The sequence below is a fragment of the Chelonoidis abingdonii genome, chromosome 5 (genome assembly GCF_003597395.2).
Source record: "Chelonoidis abingdonii isolate Lonesome George chromosome 5, CheloAbing_2.0, whole genome shotgun sequence".
NCBI classification, from domain to species: domain Eukaryota; kingdom Metazoa; phylum Chordata; order Testudines; family Testudinidae; genus Chelonoidis; species Chelonoidis abingdonii.
In genome coordinates, this window is record NC_133773.1 from 76,716,670 (window position 1) to 76,731,016 (window position 14,347).

Below are 14,347 nucleotides of genomic sequence, written 5' to 3' on the forward strand. Positions count from 1 at the left end.
TTAAAAACAACAAAAAATATCCACCTCTCTTTCCATTTCTTATAAGGAGTCTAAGTTTAAATCTCCTCAGTGTGATAAATATGCTTGATTTAATCTGCTTAGCTCTTGGAAGTCCAGGGGCTCTGGGCTGTTGGCCCCGTGCTACTCAGAGTCCCTAGGGACAACTCTGTACACCATTAGGGATTTTTTTTCCCCAAGAATCCCCTGTAACATTTTGCAAACCCCAGTTTCGGAACCACTGCATTAATATAAGTGAATTTTTCAAGGTACAAAGTGATGAGTGCAACTGCAGCCTGCCTCAAACCAGTTAACAAAGGATCAATAAGTCCATATTTTTTTCAGTTTCTAAATTATTAATAAATTATTTGTCTTGTCCCCCTGCCATCTACACCATATTAGTATTTTATCATGGTCATTCTCAAAAAGACAGCCACACTAATAAATGTAAAATGACTAAATTGAAATGTGGCTACAGGCACTTTCATTGGTCTCACTTACAAGCTCTACAAGTTCTTCTTCTGATCTATGAATCAAAAACTGATGAAGGCCACCTCTGCTGCCGCTGCTGCTGCCTTGATTAACAAGTATAGTTGCCATCAAAAGAAGACTTCTTGAAGAGCAAAAAGGAGCCAACTACATGCTGTGAAACTTAGTTACTGCACAACAAAGATCAATTATTCCTTCTCTCTCTTCATCCATCATTGAAGGCTTTATCATAAGACCCCCGAGCTAATTCAGGTGACACTGTTGGTGTCACTAAGCATAACCCTAAGTAACTCGGAAGGGTGGAAGGCCACAAGGGTATGGAGCCTTCCTGGTTTTAGGCCTCAGCAGACAACAGTCCCTCCATGTTTGAACTTTAATCGACCTAAAAGGCCAGGTGTAACAGCCGTTATCAGTTGCAACAGTTCTAATCGGTCTAAAGCAGAAATAATGAGGCCTGTGCACCTTTAGCAGAAGGACAAGATAACTTGCAGAAGGAAAACTTACTAACAAGCTGCCGCGGCCAAGATTACTTAATGCACCTGTGCTTACGTAACTGCTACAGGGGGAAAAAGGAGGAGGGGGGGAAGAAGAAAGAGAAAAAAAAAAACTTATAAAAAGGGAAAAGCCGCTTGTGTAGGTGTGCTGGATCTGAGGCGTGCCAAGTCTCGCAGCACCGCTTTGAAATCTCAAATTAACTTTGCTTGCTTCTCCATCCTGGTGTGTTTATTGGCGCTAAGCACTCCGGGCACGAACCACTGTTGCTTGTCTCAGGCACCCCCTGTGCCTGCAACAACACAAAAACAGAAGAATTTACAGAAGATCCTGTGCCTGGAAGCACAGAGTGCCTTGTATCACCTATGAACACAACATCTCCCCACAAAACTATCTTGTCCTGTATTCTTGTGGGGAACTCAGAGCATGGGGGAATTAGGAGTAGATGTTTGAACTGAAGCATTGAATTCTTCATAGAAGTGGCAGCAGCCAACAAGTTTTGTACTGTCTTTTGTGCAACAGCTGAATGTAATTCACCTCAATGGCCCCTATCTAAAGTCAGGCTGCTATGTAACTAGTATATATTAGCATGAACTGGTGCCAATTATAAACAACTCACTGCATTTGTAATAGTGCTAATCCATCTTTGGAACATAGTACATTGCCATTTGCTTGTTCTAGGGTGGGTCTGGAAGTGGAGAGAGGGAATGGCAAATGAGAGAGAAATCTACAGCAGTTATGAAATATTTATGCCCTCCCAGTTACTCTATGTCTGCAAAACTGTGCCCAAATGAAGTATTTTAATTTCCTTTTTAACATTTTTCAGTCTTTCACTAAAAATAAATTAAAAACAAGTATATTTTTGTTAATAAATGTAGCAGGTCTAAATGTTACTTGTAGAAGTCTGCATGTATCTTTTATAAAATCTGTCTTTTAAAGTAGAAAAGAAAGAAAAGAGAGAAGCCATTGGATTCTTCTGCCTGTTTTGCCATGAGAGCTACACTTTCCCTTCCTTCCCTCTAGTTTACAGCATTTGGAAACCACAGGCTGCTGATTCCTCTCTGTGCATGTTAAACCAACCCCTATGGTTGCCATGCCAACCAGCAAAGAGAATTCTAAGCTTACCCTGGGCATTTCAAAGCAGTGACCCAATTACTGTCTGTCAACAAATTCACTGGGACAATAGCAAGTATAACACATTACTGAGATTAAATCCCAGAGACTGAACTACAAAAATGTCTGGAACAAAATCTTCATCAGTTTTAAAGGCCAGATCGCTATAAACAGAGTTAGCTGTAATGCCTTTTAATCCTTCAGTGTGTCCCTGCCAGCAGGTATATGGGATCTTGGGGAGCAATTACCACACAGGTGGGGTGCCAATTAATTTCTTTATTAAAGGAAAAAGGAAGTGGTGGGAATTTAACAATAAAATACGAAGGGATGGGGTGTATAGGGTGTTTACAATAGACAATGATGGGGGGGGTTCTTATTGAACAGTGTAGGGAGTTCTAACAGTGGGGTACAGTAAGTGGGGTTCAGCACAATGGGATACAGTACAGTCAATAAGCAACTTAACTTTATATAGGAACAATTCTAGATACAGTGTGAAATGCAAAACGTACCAAAAAGAAATGCAAAATAAAATGGTAGCTTCTATATAAAATGGTTAACAATCTTAGATAGAATGTATTAAGTGGTTGGTGGCCTTATATACAATGTAACACAATGGTATTAATGTAAATACAAAGTATATCAGCAATATGGGTGATAAGTGAAATTATGCAATGTAGAAAATTACTGACTTAATTTGTGAGGCTGTGATAGCAAGAGTGTACCTAAAAGCTGGGTTAAGGAACAGGGGGGGGGGGGGGAGTGAATGATTAGTGGCAACTGATGAGAGGAGAGTGCGGCTGGAAGCAGCGAGACACTTTGAAGCCCTGCAAGGTAAGGACAACGGGCTAGAGAGAGGTTTTAAGCACACAGGGGGGGAGATATGAGCGGGGGAAAAACAGACAAAGTTATACAGGGGGAGAAACAGCAAGGGGTTTGGGAAGTTCGGTGGCAGCAAGGAGTTGTAACAGAGAGACACAGAGAAGCACGGGGGGGGGGATTGGAGCGGGGGAAAAACAGACAAAGTTATACAGAGGCGAGAAGCAGCAAAAACCTTATCTATCTTAACCAACAACTAGGCAAAACAACAAATATCACAATTCTAAGCAAAACTATAACAAGCAACTATACGGAGCAACAGAACAGCAAACTATAACAAGGCAGGTGAAACTTACAAGCTTTACAATCTATAGGGAGCAACAAAGAACAAGGCAGGTGAAACTTACAAGCTCTATAATCTTAACAAACTATAACTTATTAAACTAAAAAACAAAACCTATGGTGCACCTTATGCTATGGGGAAGTTACAGAGGGCAGAGTGGTATGTGCCCAGGATCCAGCTTCCAAGGAAGCCCAGGGAAGGTGGCTGCAGCAGTGGATACAGCTGCAAGCAGAGAGCCCCGAGGCAAAGCCCACAGGAGCAGAGCTTAGCAGCGGCACAAACTTATTTTTAGCAGCAAAGTGCCGCGGAGTTTAGGAGAGGTTTTAAGACACAGACCAAGGTTTAACTTGAGTCTGTGTGCTGGGGAGACAGAGCCAGCAGCTAAAATAATAAAATAAAAGTATAGAGAGTTTCACAGAGGGATTCTTACCAGCCCCCAAGGAAGCAGCAGAGGCAAAAGCAGCAAGAATATCAGAAGGCTAGATACGGTCTCAATAATCAGGAGATCTCTCAGGCAGCAATTTGTTCTTCGTGGGTTTTTTTTCAAAAAATGGGGGTACGCTCAAAAATAAAACGAGAGCGGAGAAAGGACCCCCCAGAACCCCTGGCTGATCAGACCAGGCAGCAATGCAGGAACCTTTCTGATCTTAGTTTTAAAAATGTCTGTTTTTAAAGGCAAACTCAGGCAGTTTCCCGCCAGTACTTCTGATAGGCTCCCTCTGTCACAGGGGAGGAGAGGGGGCAGGGACAAGCTGTAGGTGAGCACAGAGACATGTCTGGGCAGAGTCCTGTGCAGTAGGTGACTCAAAAGCACATGAGGCCTATGACTCATGCCCAAGATCTTAAAAACACAATAGGTCTTGCAGCTCTGGACATTGCCTACCCTACACCAAGCCCAGGTTTAACAAGGTGATAACAGGACTAACCCTTTGAACAGGGCAGTGGTCCCACTTAGCACAAGTGGCCATCCCTTTGAGAAGGGCAATGGCTCTTGGTAAACAACTTTAAGGGGCCCTCCCTTTGAGAAGGGCAGTGGCCCTGGTAAACAACTTAACAGCCAGGGAGGGGAGGCCACAGAAGAACAAAAACAAAATGGAGTATGGGGACAGCTGTAAGAAACAAAATGGAATAGGGGGATAGCTGTAACAGACACAGTGCAATTGTTGATTTTAAAGAGCTATTTCTATCACAATCATTCATTTTATTTAGTTTTTCACTACGTCAACACACTGAAGCAAATGAAATACAAATGGCACTACAATGTCTTTTGTACGTTACATTTTAATTGTTCATCCATAGATACAAGATTAGAAAATAGAGGGTTAATTGTGTCAGTTTGATACCCACCTAGACAGATAAATTGTATCAGATACAAATCACAAAAACACTGATTTGCACAAGTGAGTGCTATGAAGAGGTTAATTATAGCAACGGTTTTCTGTACTGCTCTACTTCTTCACAAATATAGCCACAGAAAGATTTTCAAGCTGCAACGCTTTCCCTCTTCGTTTCCCGATCTTTTCCTTTTCCATGTTCAGTTCTATGCTCTCATTATTGAGATCTGCAGGTGAATTATTCTGAATTAACTATTTCAGTTGAAAAACGCCAAACAATCAAAAGAAGTAGGCATGTGTAGTAGTATTTAGTATTACCAAACATAGAGAGATATACATAGGTGCTGGAACTAGAGGTGCTGCCACACCTGGTGGCTTGAAGTGGTTTCCAATACAGGATTTACAGTTTGGTTCAATGGCTTTCAGGACCCATGAGAATCCCTTATAAACAGTAGTTACCATTAACAAAAACAAAAAACCCAGCATAATCAACAGTTACGACACGGTGATATCTGAGATACTTCCGATTTTCCCCCACATGCAGTGCAAGCATTAATTGTGGTCACTCTGTGGTAGCCCTTAGAAAATGCTATTTTTAAATTGCAACTGCTGAGGTTCTATTTTTGTACTTCTGTTCTAGTGTGTATCTCTCTTTATATATAGAGAGAGAGAGATACACACATATATATGTAAAATATGTGTGTAAAATAGGTTGCCCAATACAGATTATATTTACTGTTGCCTGACACCTACTTTTATAAGATTCTGTTTTCATTTGCTTATAAAACTTTGTCATATATTCAAAAAAGAATTAATAATTCTGTACTTGGATGAGGGTTTGAATAATATGCAATAAATAAGGCATGGGACCAACCATTGAACGAGTAGGAAAAAATATTAAGTAGCCGCTAATTAATTAAGCACAGTTCATTATGTGTACTTAATGAGGCAGAGGTTCAGTGGAAACATAGCATTCAGCCATATAATTAAAGACTCATGTTTAGCTTCCACGGAAGGGGCCTAAATTAAGACTGCATGGGCACCTTAATTTGGGCATTTCTTAACTTTTCAGTACCTGACTTTGCAATCTTAAGAGTGTTCTTTTAACATAGTTTTTTGTGTGTAATGTGTACATGCACGCACACAAATGGCAGCACCAAAAACATCAACAATGTTGTCTGTCACTCTGCTCACTGGAAGTAGAGCTTGCCCCAATATCACTTCACCAGGAATATTCACAGGAATATTTGTGGAAAAGGAAGAAAAGAGAAAGGTAAAATCACCTCCGCTCCCAATTTGTTTCTGGCAGGGTATAGAAGATCCCACAGCCTGCTTTCATTGTGGTAGAGAGGGAGGAGAAAAGTTCCTGAAGCTTGGCCTCTCTCCTAAGTCAGAGCTTTGAAGAAATCCCCAAAATGTAAGCAATCAAATGCCTGCTGACTCCTGGACAAGAGCACTAAAATATTGCCAAAAGAATAACAAATGTTTCCTGAGACAATTTTGTATTTCCCAAAGCCAATGGCAGAGGGCAGTATGAACAACTGAATTCATTATTATATCTTGAAGAACACTGTGATTTGATTGTACACACTGCCCCAGCCTTGGACAAAGTATAATAATATCAGAACACAGTTTTACCCATGGACGAGATTTAATAGCCACTGCTCTCAAAGACAGGCAGTTTCTGTATAATTTGAGGTGCACACACCCACACAGAATAGCAAGATAACTGGCAGAAAGTCCCCCAGTTGTGGTTATAAAGGACCAAGAGTTCAAATGTAAGGTGAGCACAAACCTTTCTCCTTTGCTAATGGGAAGGAGGTGATCACAACAGCAGGATGAAAGGCAGAGGGAACAGCCCTCGCTTCCACCCAGGGGACATAGCACCATCCCCTGCCCAACTGGTCCAAACACCCAACCTACCATAGCTCCGGCAACCAAACTCATCTATCCTATCCACCACCTTGCAGCCCCAACACACGCATACCCATCTTGATGCCACAGCAGACAGACCACACACCTCAGTACCCAGCAGCTCCAAGTACTCACTCTCCCACCCAGAGTCCCCAAGGCCCCTCATCACCCAGCATCCACCCATCCAGCTACTTTCCCTGCCTCCTGTAGAGTATGTGTTCATGGAGAAGCCCCTCCACCACCTGCTTACTAGGGAGCCAGGAGGTTCTAAGTCTCAGTAGAAGGAGTACATAGGGGGAGGGAAGGAGAGACCACCCTGGGCCAAGCAGTATTCAGAGCAGGTGATCACCCCCTCCTCATATGCTTACTTTAACCACTCCATACAGGGCTACATCCAGTATTGTCAACCTCAAGCATTCAACAAAAAAATCACATCATCAAAAATGATTTTTAAATCAAGTAATAAATCTGGGAGTTTTGTTCTTTGCCTTCTGAGTCCCGAGCTTCACTTTTTCAAGCTTTTATGCACAATGACAAGGGCTAGAAACTTACTCTTAAAAAAAAAAAAAAAAAAAGAAAGCTGAGATTCTCACGTAAGAAACTTCAATTTGAGGAAAGGCAAAAAACATCACAAGACTCACTGTAAAATTACTAGAGTTGTCAACACTATATTTAATCTTTGCTTAAAGCCTTGGTATGGGGAAAAACTGTACAGTGTCACTGTTCCTTTCTTGTTTTCTCCTTGCCCTCAAGTGCAGATGACTTACTGCAGCCCTTGATTGGATGCAGATTACTTCACCTACCATGCCAGTTCAGTTCTGCTGGCCAGTGCGTAGGGGTGTCCAGAGCCAATCCATGCCTCTCTCCACCCACCTTGCTTGACAGGGAGCATGAAGCATGTAGCTCTGCTGTCCTAGCTGCGCTCCCAGCCATGCTGCAATAAGAGGCAATAAGATCAGGCAGGGTGCAGGGGGCCTTACTCTCTGGCACGACAGCATTATCTGAGACACAATCTGGTCCATAATGAAGTTAGTAAATGAATATTTTACTACGTCCATTCTTTTCCCCCCAAAACAGCTGCATTGAGCTCCAGCCACTATTAATAGGGTGCTTAGATTGTTGTTAAGCACCAACAGAATCCAATCTGCTCTGCAAAACTGATGTAATTGCCAGAAGTGCAGTATCTGGTAGCTACCATTAAAGAAGAAAAGAAGAGGGCAGATATTGTGCCATTTGTGCAATATAATGCTCTGGTAATAGCACTGAAATCAACACACATGGAAATAAATGCATCACCAATGTCATGCAGTAAGAACAGTGTTTCTTTTAAAAATAATGCAAACTAAGTATGCAGTTAGACCACAGCACACACTAAATATTTTATTAAAAGATGACGACATACTCAACACTGCAAAAGCCACAAAAATGAATGCAGACCCTGCCCCGGAGAGCTTAACATCCAACAGATACGGTAGAGAGGGGACTCAATGGATGGGAAGCCCAGACAAAGGAATAACACTATCTGAAACTCACACAGATCATTTTCAGCAAGCTGAAGAATCTGTCATCACAGGAGCCCATGGAGAAGGAAGATCCTCCATAAAGACAGGAAACTTCTGTGTATTCACAGCTTTTCAATCCTTGAAACAGTGTGCTGGAAGTTATCTGAGCCCAAGGAACCCCATCTCTACTTGATCCATAGATTGGAAAACCTTTAGGTCTGGTCAAGTATTGAGTCTCCCATGCTCCAGCAGACTCTCTCTTCAAATATCCCCACCCAATAAAGTAAAGCATGAAGGCAATTAGATAATGGAGTGGGGAGTCAGTGTCCCAGTTCCACCCCCTTTTTCTTGCCATATTTCTGCCTCCCAAAAGGTTTTCTAAGTAAAATTTCTTCTGGGCCCTCACTTCCTACCTGCTCTTCCCCTCTCTTGGCAACACTTTTTGTCCCTTCTTCCTCTTCAAAAAATCTGTTGGGGCTCCCTACCATGGGCATTCTTCTGCCTCCACCCACTCCTGCTGCTGTCCCTCTTCTCCACTTCCCAGCCAGGCTGTCCCTGTCCTCGCACTTCTCCTTCAACCAGCCTGTTCCTGTCCCCACTTCCTCTCCTCTTGCCTCCAGAACCGTCTGTTCCTTTCTCCAACTCCTCAACCAGACTCTGACTATCCATCCCAGCCAGCCTGCCCCCTTGTGTCTCAACCCTAACTCCTGTCCCTGCACACATTGGACGCCTCATCTAAAATCATGTTTCCCTAACATGGTTATATAACATGTTTTTTTCTGCCAATGCAGAATAGAAAAAAGCATTTTAGAACATAGCTCAGCCACAACCATGTTTAAACATGGTTACTTTTTTATTATGGATGGGTCTTACTTACTGGTAGTTATTGCTGAACAGTCTAGAGAGCTTACACTGTTTTTTGGTTACAACCAGCAGTTCTCAAACTGTGGGTCAGGACCCCAAAGTGGATCACAACCCCATTTTAACAAGGTCGCCAGGGCCACTGATAGACTCACTGGGACCCAGGACTGTAGCTGAAGCGCGAGGTCCACCCTGATCTGGAGTGGCAGGTGTCAGGCTGCAGACCCCTCTTCCCCAGCCTAGGGTGGAGGGGCTCTGGTCATATAGTAACTTTGTTGTCAGAAAGGGGCCGCAGTGCAGTGAAGTTTGAAAGCCCCCATGTTACAACAAATACATGTTTATTAAATAAAAATGCATACAGTATACAGCTTTAAATCATAAGCAGAGGAATGGGAAGGATGAATGCATGAATGATTACACTAAAGATTACTCTAAAATAAAGATTACACCCTCTGCTCATATGTGGAGGAAGTATCCATGTGATAAATTGCAGCCTTTTATGATACATGAATTTTTCCAGCACCTTTGACTGCCTCATTTGCTCTCTCCATACTAATAGGTGTCCCAGGGACCCATTCAGACAGTGACTTTTTTTCCTTGATTAAATCAGTCTGACAAAGAAATATTTCTTTCCCATCCTCCTCACAACTACAGATCTTCCCAGCACAAGGAGGGTTCAGTTCTTGATTAGTGACATCTTTCTGTGCATATGAATAGTGGCCCTTATGAAAATGTCCTATAGAATTTAATACTGACGAAACATTTACTTTTGTAGGACCTCATAATGGACTTTCAAAAATATTTGCATTTTAGTCATTTTAAAGGAGTCACTTTTCTGGCTCATTCTGAGCTCTACGCAGTTAGATTTAAGGCAATTAAGGCACTTGGTTTTATAGACAGATAATAAAAAAGTCTCAATAAAAACATAGAAAAGTCCCTAAAAATATTTGTGATTCATTTTTTTAACAAACATATGTGGCATACACAAATAATGATGTGCTGTAAACATTTTTAGACATTTGTTTGGGATGACCTGCATAACTCGTGTTGTTTCAGTAGTTGAGAGTAATAAGCTATCCCAAATTCATGCCACCAGGTGTTGTCTCTTGCTAGCTTATGTTAATATATACACATATACATATGTGCACATATGCACGTGTATATGTGCATGTTTTGTTAGGTTCACTTCTTGTGCGTATCCTTAAAAATGTGGGTCTTTAAGAATGATTCAAACAGGGAAAGGGAAGTGGCTTTGAGGACAAGTGCAAATGGAGTGCATTTCATGCATTGGGGGCGGCATGGAATAAAGCACAGATATGAGATGTGGTTTCCCATCATACTACACAGAAAGTATAATACACTGATTAAATCAATCACATGTAACATGTCCTCCTCTGTGTTGTTCTAATCTGTTGTAGTAAGCCCATATAGTCTATATGCATGTATTAATCGTTTGAAATGATGGTCACTGATTACTGTATTTTCTGTTTATTTTTTACATTTTAGAGAGCTTTGTGCAGTGAACGGTTTTCAGTAAAATTATTAAAATGTCAAGGATTAGGCAGCCATTTTACTTAAGTTTTCACAAGTTGGAGTATACAATCAGATAAATACGTGATTCTTTGCTGCTGTGTTTTCTTATATAGCCTGCATTTGATTTGGGATACTATAAAAATGCCCTTAGCCGTTTCTACCAAAACAGTATGCAAGATTTTAATATGCCCGGCCCTTCTGTAATTGCTAGGGTACTGACTTCGCTGTCTCACCCTATAAGTGAGTAGGTTAACCTCTAACCTCATTATTGCCACTGACAAACTCTACAAGGGCAAGCTTCCAGGAACTTTTATGCCCTGTGTATGTGCATAGATGGGTGTGCCAAGTTTTATTAAATCCATTGTTTTTATTTTTGAATACTTTTTCCTGCCCATGGCAGCATATAAACAAACCCACTGGATCTGAGAAATTATTGAATGCATACAATCGTTACATTTTGGATACTGTATGACAAGAAGTAAAACTAAAGAGCTAAATCCGAACTCAATGTTGTCCTGACAGGTCCAGGAAGATTGGAGCACCGATACAAACTGCTACAACTCTTTCTTAAGAAGACTCCCTAAGCATGGCAGGATTTCTCCTGGCTGGCCTGGGAAACAAAGCTATGGGGCTTTTTCTCTAGACTCAACTGATCCAGACAAGCCCATGCTGTTCACCACAGTATACACATTCGCCGGCCGGACAGCTAAACACACACACAATCTGCAAGCCATGCTTCCTTGGGGATATATGTGGTGCACAGGTCAGGACATTAAATGGGCTCATGTTTTAGCACTCATTAGTAAACAATGATACCCTGCCTTGCTGTTCCTGTACTTGGCTGGGGAGACAGTAAGCATTCCCTATACCCTTCTCCCCACCTTGCAAACCAGAGGGCATGACTTAGGCCACTTTCTTTACAACACTCACAATATTTCAGCAACTTAACTTGTAATAAGTACATATAAGGTCCCGGTCTGTTTCTAGTGAAATCAGTGGAAGTTTTGGTGCAGATTTCAATTATCATGCTCCTGAGACTTCTTGTGCATAGTTCAACCTCTGAGCCAGTAAGAGCAAATGGGGCACTATGCAGACACCACCTTCATGGAGCCAACGTCAGGATCAAGTCACAGGAGCGGATCCTTTTAAAAAATAAAAAAAATCTAGTACAAGTGCTGCACTCTTTAATAATACAAAAATACTGTTTCCATATGCTTGTTACTTACCGTAAATGAGATAGGGGGTAAGTGCAGGCTGGAAACACCAAAAAATGTTTCTTCCTAAACATACATGAAATGTACAGTATGGATAAACCCAAGCATTCAAGGATCACGTGTTAGGCCTCAAATCTCATTAGATTTTTAAAAATAAAATATTTGATAGTGATTTATCTTCCTTCTTGTTTAGCATTTTGGGTTCACATTTTCAAGCTTTTTTTCCTGAAGCTGTGAGGGCTAGAAATTTATTTTTAAAAAATGAAATCTGAGATTATCCTCATGTAGCCAAATGACTTCAGGAGCTTCTGTTTTATAAAAAACTGGGAACTCATGATAAAAATCACAAGAATTGGCAACACTGATTGGGTCATTATAGTATTTTTTGTGCAAGACTAACAAAAAGGTGGCCACTAAATGCCCCCTCTTCCTTGACTGGTCACCATGATATATGAAAGACTCGTAAAAAAAGAAGCAAGAAAGAAGAGACAAGAGCACCTGTAGCAGAATTCATTCCATGTCTGACGAATTGCACCAGAAAGAATTTTTGAAATCTTATATGACAGGTGTGTAGAACACAAAGAAAGAATTCCTGGCCTTTGTTAGAGCAAAAGGAATTTGTTAACTCTTTGCTTATGGCAATCCTCTGCTTATCATCCCAGTATTATCCCAATTAATCTTTGCACGTATGTAACCCTTCTTAGATGCACGTAGGCAAAATACCTAGGAGAAAGATGTTAAACAGATCCAACTCATCTGCAAAAGGAATTCAAGAAATGTGTGGACTAACAGAAGTTTTGCACGTAAAGATGTTTGTAACCTAGTATATAAAGGCTGTTCTGAGCCAGTAAGGTGTGTCTTCTTCCTTTGCACTAGCCAAGAAAGAAGCACCCGCTCAGCTGACCGAGAATAAAAGTTTTGGTACCCGTCTTCCTGTCTTCCGTGCCTCCTTGGGGTAATTGACTAGCTCCAGGGGGAAACGAGCCTATTTGGCTAACAAATGGCGACCGCGGCAGGACTTCTCTCCCTGTAGGGAGCGCTGACCGGCGGCGAGGGCGATACCGAAGAGTGGCCACCCTGAGCGTGGTTTGCTCAGGCTTCGGGTCGTCACAATCGGCCGTGGCGGCTGCGCCCCCCTCTAAAGAGAACTCCAAAAGACACGGAAGCAAGACGGCTCCAGAAGAAGGGGAAGTCAACTGCCGGACGCGGCCACTCCGGGCGGTAAGTGCGTTTACCTCCTGGGTTCGAGGAATAACGCCCCGAAGTGTGGGTTGGATGGTGGATACCCTCTAGGCAGCCGGTGAAAGGGAAGGTATACTGACATTTGTTGTAGTTTTATACATGTCTTGTTATTGTGTTAGTAAGTAAATAAGGAACGGCCCATGCATAATTCCACTAACTCTAAAAACGAGTCCGTGGGCCGTTCTGGATAATTACTGGGACTTAGAACAGCCTCAGGGATTGCTCCTGTTTATAGGAGGAGTAATCTTGTTTTTCCTTTTAATGATGTATTGGAAGCCGAAACTGTAATTGACTGAGGGGTTTTTGTGTGAAATAACACTGACCAGGTCTGAGACTTAAGCTGACTCCAGCCGCCCCAAGACTCCTGCGAGGGGAAACCCTGTGACCAGGATATCTTGATTGCAAGGGGGGTCAGCCGAACCTCGTGACCAAGTGTATATCTAAATTAGAGCTAGATCCCTATCTTCACCTTATCCCGGAGATCGGATAAGAGCACAATGGGGTCCGGACAGAGCACTCTTCCCGGGACACCCTTGGGATGTATGCTAAATAACTGGAAGGCGTTCAGACGCCAGGCTGATTATGGAATTGCGTTGTGTAAAGATAATCTTGTAAAATTCTGTACTCTAGAATGGACAACATTTGGGGTAGAATGGCCCGAGGGGGGGACGCTCAGGCCAGAAACTGTACAGGCAGTACATAGTATCGTGATCTGGGACGGGCATTGGGACCAATACCCCTATATAGATATTTGGCAGGACCTGGTGGCCAATCCTCCCCCATGGTTGCAAAAATGTAAGGCACGAACCATTAAAACCTTACTGGCCCGTGCCCCTGTTAAGAAACCCTGTCCTCCTGTTAAGAAATCCTGCCCACCAGCTGTAATTCCCTCTGCCCCTGATCCTATGCCTCCTCCCCCTTTGTATCCTGGCCTTCCAGTCCTTCAAGCCCCGATTGAAAGCTCACCCTCCCCCCCCCCTGCCCTCTGCAGATAGTACTGCAGCTATAAAAATAGGGGAGGAATCAGGTGACCAGGCAAGGGATGAGTCAAGTGAGCAAAGCTCCTCCGAACAGGAGTCCACTCCGACCCCTCAGGGCTCCCCGGTATCTGGCCACACGAGGGCCAGGCGCAAGACTGGCCCCTCGACATCTCAGGACTGGAGCATAGCGTCTACCTATAAGCCTGGGGATGTAAAAATGAAACTTATTAGCCCACGGGCAAGAAGAATGGCCCGGTACATGAAATGCCCCTTTGAGAAATTGTAGCCCCCAGTGGTGACCCCGCCATGGTATATGTTCCCTTTACCACAAGTGATTTATATAATTGGAAGCAACAAAATCCCCCATTTTCGGAAGATCCTGGCCCACTAACAGCAGTATTTGAGACCTTGATTACGGCCCATAACCCCACCTGGGGCAACATGAGGGTCGCTCTTAACACCTTACTAACTGCGGAAGAAAGACAATTAGTCCTCTCAAAGGTCCGCGAGTGGTTAA

General features: G+C 42.6%; 1 protein-coding gene and 1 long non-coding RNA gene across 4 annotated transcripts in view; one reads left to right on the top strand and one right to left on the bottom strand.

Annotated features, from left to right (window-relative positions):
- Window positions 1-14,347, bottom strand: part of GPM6A (glycoprotein M6A) — a 336,266-nt gene that overhangs the window by 171,968 nt on the left and 149,951 nt on the right. The window lies entirely within an intron of this gene.
- Window positions 2,423-3,363, top strand: LOC142046937 (uncharacterized). The gene is made up of 2 exons (XR_012656034.1): window positions 2,423-3,252; window positions 3,304-3,363. It is a non-coding gene; the product is annotated as an uncharacterized LOC142046937 (long non-coding RNA).